General features: G+C 47.4%; 1 protein-coding gene across 1 annotated transcript in view; it reads right to left on the reverse strand.

Annotated features, from left to right (window-relative positions):
- The window catches only part of SHTN1 (shootin 1), a 54,046-nt gene extending 48,818 nt beyond the window's left edge, over positions 1–5,228 (reverse strand). Inside the window, exon 1 of the mRNA XM_041415557.1 lies at positions 5,185–5,228. The gene's annotated coding sequence lies outside the window, so the exon portion shown is untranslated. The remainder of the gene's footprint in view (positions 1–5,184) is intronic.
- Between the last annotated feature and the right edge of the window lie 772 nt (positions 5,229–6,000).

Genomic DNA, 6,000 nt, shown 5'->3' on the forward strand with positions numbered 1-6,000 from the left:
AAAAACACAAGTTAAAGAAAAAAACCCCAAACTTTAAAAATGCTACATGCATATACTTCAGTATTTATATTGCAAAGCAGGGCAGCCTTTCAGGTGATTGACAGCCATTCCATGCCAAATCAATAAGTAATGTCACTTCAGGATTTAAAATCTACTCATTTACTCAAAACATAAACAGAACTGTCCAAGGAAGCAAGTGTCACTTGACTGTTTTTCTTCCACACCATGGACCAGGCATGTCTTTACTGGCACAGGCAGGAGAAAGAGCTGACAGTGCAAGTCTTCTCCAGATGAAAAAAGCTCTCCCAATTGAGTCATATTTTGTTGGTAGAAGTAAACTAACACCTGGCTTTTTGGATATATCATTAGAGACATAATTACCCCTGTCAGCATGAGAAGCTTTAATGGAATTGCTGCCACCACATTGCTGCTCCCAGTGCACATGGAACAGGAAGAAGCAGGCCAAGAGTTCTGTCAAAACTCTCGAACAACAACGGCCTCCTACACGTACAGCATGCACAAGACTGTGAAGTGCTGTCACAAGGATAAAAAAAAGCCAAAAGGGACCAATTTTTCCCATGTTGACCATTTTAGGCTCCAAGATCCCTTCTGCTAAATCCAACTTATCAGGATTTGAACAGGATGCAGTAAGGGACCAGGAGCACCAGGCAGGTGCACACTATTCTCAAATAATGCCTGGGTGGCATTTTTAACACCTCCTTCTGTTAAGGGGAATCTATGGGAGAGCATCACACCCAGAACCTTACAGTGACTCCAAATCTTGACTCGCAGTACACAAACCTATTATCAGGCCTAAAGCTTGCATGGGCAAACCAAGCTTTTGGTCAGGTATCAGCTGCATTTGCTGAAACCTACACGGCTCAATTACCTAAGAGTTGTTAAAAAAAATAAATAAAAAATCACCTGTGTAAGTACACAAACCTAAGTGTTAGGTACAAATACTGTAAGTCAGCTCCTGTGTCTGTGTTCCCATATGCCTTGATTTTACTCAAATTTGTGAAAGTGTGTACAAGTAAATTTCATTAAACCCCGAATTCTGCATCTTGCAATCTTATACCTTCCTTGAAAAAACAGGGCAGGAGAACTAAACACACCACTGCCTGATAAAGACCAACCGCTAAGTTCACACCAAAAGCCTTCACAAGTTTCTGAAAAAAAAAGATAGGGTTCAACACAAGAACCTAAAGTAGAACAAATATCTGAATTCTAATATAGTCAGGAAGTATGGGTTCTGCTGGGGAATGATGGCTGCTGTGTGTTGAGATACACACACAGGTACACGGGGAAAAAAATAAATTATACAGCAGGAGACTACAGAAGGGAAGACAGAAGCCAAGAAGGTGTCCTAAGAAATTCCTCTGGCCATAAAAATTACCCATCTGCCACAAAGTAGAATGGATTTGTCAGACCACATTAGGAGCTTGTCAATAGCATACATTTAAAAGGTACTGCTCTGAGATATTGCTGTCAGATTGGCAGTCTGGTCTGTTCCTAAGAAGATACATATAAGATGTTCCCTTATTCAAAGGTACTGACATTATAAGAAAAAGTTTAAAGAGATCAAATAGATCATAATTTCAATAAAGTATACAGAGCCACAGTGCTAGGGACTAGAGATTGGAAATCATCACACTTCATCAAATCCAGCCAACAAACACAAAGCAAATTTAGATCATTTGAAAATGAAGAATAAAATCCAGGCAATATAAATACCTTTAGTATATGTGTGGTTAGCACAGTTGTTAACCACTGTAATTTAGCAAAGTGACCAGAAATGTGGCTATGACAGTACTGAAGTATAATTTTACCTGCTTTGTAACTCCAGACACTTTGATCACTGACTCCTGTTTCCAGGTGAACAAAAAAGGGACTATTGCAGAACACGACTCTGTCTTTTAAGGGCAAGGTACCAGCAGTGCCAGTAAAACCAAAGATAAACAAGGTAATCTTCCAGGCAGGTAATCAACTACTCTTATGATTCAGCTGTTAGTCAAGTTTGCTACCATTCCTCAGGTTCCACAACCAACCACTAATAACACAAAGTTTTGCCAATCTGCATTTTTTTGCTTTAAGTCTTACCCATAGAAATATAAGGGCCAGTTGAATAGAAGTGTACATCACTGGAAACATCACTTAAAGTACGGTGAAGCAATAGTAATCTTTATAGTGAAACTGCTTTATTAAACCATGACATTTCAGAAAACTATTTGAGGATTAAAACTTAAACAACAGTTTAAAGTCCAAAATATCATCAATACAGAGATCTTGTTTCTTCATGATGCTCACCTTAAACTTAGTAATGGAGCAAGCTGAAGAATGATCAGTATCAGGTATCTGAGTCTAACACACAGGACTTGGAAAATTCAGCATGGGTGAAAGATAAGAGTATCTTGCACACAGACAGCTTCAGTGTCCTTGTTGCTGCCCAGAGCTTTGCCAAGCAAATTTGCCCAAGCCCCAGAGAGCTTCACAGCTGCCATGAGAACTGAGTGGGCAGCTACAAAACACCTGCCTCAGGTTCAATCTCCTGACCTTGGCGAGGAGAAGCAAAAGCAGCAGTTGAAATGTGACAGCAGTCAGCCACAGATGCTGCTACCCACCTTCAGCACCACTCCTCAGACATCTCATTTACCTGGTGCCAGGCAAGCCTTAAGAATAGAAAAACACATCCTGGAAAAGAAACCACACCAATGTCTACTGAATGAATGTTTTCTGAAACCCTTCCAAACCCATTTGCTTTTTTCAGAAATCTCACTACACATGAAAATGTTACAAAAACCTGAAGCCGTACACCACTCTGAACAAAACAAAAGCAGGGCAAGTCTGTGTACCCATTACCCCAAATACTCAGAACCAGCAGATCCTTCCACCAACTGCATTTATTCCTGAAATAATACTGTTATCTGCATTTGGAAGCAACAAACAAGAAAATTAAGAGACTCTGTTCAACAGATCATCCTAAAATTACTTCAGAGAAGTTGGTAGTATCTCAAATAGTCTTGTTTTGTTATCAATAAAAATGGAGGGGACACTATCTATTCTAAATTATAGTCTATAAAGAGTTAGCAAGTTTACTTATCTACAGTACCAATGTATTTTATTTTACTATTAGAATAATTTCATTTACCTCATTACCTTTCCACTGCTTGAGTTTTTCACTCTAGGCACCAGCTCATCTGTTAACACAACTACTGATTTTTTTTTTCCACTGGCTAACTTTTCGCCTACATAAAACAACTTTCTTACCAGCCACATCATCACAAAAGTGTATGTTAGCCTAACAACAACAAACTAAATCTCCTGTGTTTAAGGACGAACATCCACCAAGAACAGAGCCTTAGAGGACTGGGTCTGCCAAGTACAGCTTCTGTTTCAACAGCTCAGGTGGATCTGGGACAGCCAGTCCTCAAGTTACAGTAACTTTCCCTTGAACTAATTCCTCTAGTCCTGTAAAATTTCCTTAGACATTAAGGTATACCCAGCACACTGGAGAAGACCTTCAGAGAGCAGAACTGAAGCCCTGCTCTAAACAATTCCAACAGGCTGTTTTCTCTAAAGAGTGACACAAACTTTATTTTTTTCAACTGATTATTGTCATCTTAAATCCTCTCTTGGAGGCAACAGTACCAGAGGGAAGCAGTCAGTCAGCAAGAGAACCAAATTTTGAGCCTTATTTTTTGCTCTCAGATTACCTAAACACTCAGCTGTAACATTATCATTTTACATGTAATGAATCCCTCCAAGGCAGAATCTATCTTGTGCTGATGGTAATCGTGAATTTCCAAAGCTGAGCGTACAGGAAAACCCAAAAAGTGATAAAGCAGGTCATAAATAGTCCATTAATATTCAAATGAAACTTGGTTAGGAAAAGCTTCTGCTATACAGCAAAAGTGATGGAGCACATTTATGGTGAGAATGAATGACAGAAAGATGGGCACTGATCACACCCCACTCTTTTATACAACTTTGTGCAATAGTTCCTTTCCAAATTGCCCCTCCCCAGCTCGCGGGAGATCAGGCGAGCTCAGTAGTGGGAATTACCAGATGTGAATTCCAGCATGGCTCCTTCACACCTCCTGCACATGCAGCTGTGGCACAGGAGGCAACACCGACCGCTTGGTGCACATAGAGGGAAGATATTCACAATTCAAACAGACCTTCAAAGGTTTCAATGTGCCACCTGACTAACTAAGGCTGCAGCTTTGCTGGATCAACCTGGCTCTGGGACAGACTGACCACAGAGGAGTTAAAAATGGCTCATGAGCACTCCAACTCCTTTCCATGTGCCTTCTTGCAGGGGATTAAATACTACAGAGTTCTAGTTTCTGAGTCAGGCACTCATGAAACTGAACGCGCTGGAATTCTGGCCTTTCCTACTAAAGCACCGAAAGTGACTCACACACAGCACCGAACCAGCTCAGGATGGAATTACAGAAGTGCTACAGAAACCGACAGCGCATCAGGACAGCCCTGAGCCAGCAGCGAGAAGTTCGCTCGCTGATGGGGACTGGGACGGCAGGGGTTCGATGGGTTGGCCAGGACCGGACCCTGCAGACGGAGCGGGACATGGGACAGGCTGACAGCTTAGCACGGCCTGGCTCAGCTCCACGTGAGGCTAAGCTCCTCGGAGGGGCAGCGAGGCGGGCAGACTGTCACCCCCGGAGCTGTCCGGTCCTGCGGGCTCCGAGCTCCCCGCCAGGGCAGCACCGAGCGGGCATTGCCGGGCCGGGGCACCCACGGCCCATGTGCGGCACCACCGCCTCCCGCCACCGCCATCGGCCCCCGCGACGGCCGCTCCATCAGCAGGGCTGGAAAAGCCCTCTGAGGTCATCGAGTCCAAGCCATCCTCAGCCAGAGCGGGCACCTGCGGGGCGGCGAGGCAGCCGCGGCGGGCGCCCACATGGGGAAGAGCCAACACCTTCCACTCCCCTGCTTTATTTCATTAAGGCTTTTATTATTTCCCTCCGCATAGGCAGAGCAAGGGGCCTGGGAGCGGGGCCGGGGGACGCCCAGGCCGCTCCCGCCCCGCCGCGCCCCGTTCCCCCGGCGGGCGCGGAGCCCTCGCCCCTCAGCGGCCGCGCTCCCACCGGCCGAGCCCGGGCCCGCGGCGGAGAGGGGGGAGCCGCTTTCTCCAGCGCCGGAGGCGGCGCCGCCCGCCCCTACCTTGGTCCTTCAGGCTGGCGAGGAGCTCCAGCTGCTTCTCCTCGTCGGAGCTGTTCATCCTGCCCCGCCGCCGCCGCCACGGGCCGGCGGCTGCCCCGCTGCGCTCCGCCCCAGCGAGCGCCGCTTCACCTGGCAGCGGGCGGCCCGGCCCGCTCCGCTCTGCACATGCCCAGACTCCCGCGGCGCCCCAGTGAGCATGTGCGGGTGCGGGCACGGCGGGCCCGGCCCGTGGCAGCCCCGCCGGGCGGGACGCGCTGAGGGCGGGGGTCCCGGCTGCCAGCGGAGGCGCAGATCGCTTCGGCTGGAATAGACTTCTGAGGTCATCCAGCCCAACCTGTGACCGAACACATCCATGTCAACCACACCATGGCACCAAGAGCCACGTTCAGACTTTCTCTGAACACCTCCAGGGATGGTGACTCCACCACATCCCTGGGCAGCCCATTCCAATGTCTGATGACCCATTCTGTGAAGAAATTCTTCCTAATGTCCAACTTAAACCTCTTCTGCCTTGAGACTGTGCCCCCTTGCCCTGTCGCTGGTTTCCAGGGAGCAGAACCTGACCCCGCTCTGGCTCCAGCCTCTTTTCAGGGAATTGCAGAGTGAGGTCTCCCCGGAGCATCCTCCAGGCTGAATACCCCTGCTCCCTCAGCTTTTCCTCACAGGACATCTGCTCCTGACCCTCCACCAGCTTTGTTGCCCTTCCCTAGACTCGCTCCAGCACCTCAGTATCCTTCCTGAATTGGGGGTCTCAGAGCTGGACACAGCACTTAAGGTGTGTACCAGTGCCAAGTACAGGGGAAGCATCCCTTCCCT

Source organism: Onychostruthus taczanowskii, unplaced genomic scaffold (genome assembly GCF_017590055.1).
Source record: "Onychostruthus taczanowskii isolate IOZ18803 unplaced genomic scaffold, ASM1759005v1 scaffold5, whole genome shotgun sequence".
Taxonomy (NCBI): domain Eukaryota; kingdom Metazoa; phylum Chordata; class Aves; order Passeriformes; family Passeridae; genus Onychostruthus; species Onychostruthus taczanowskii.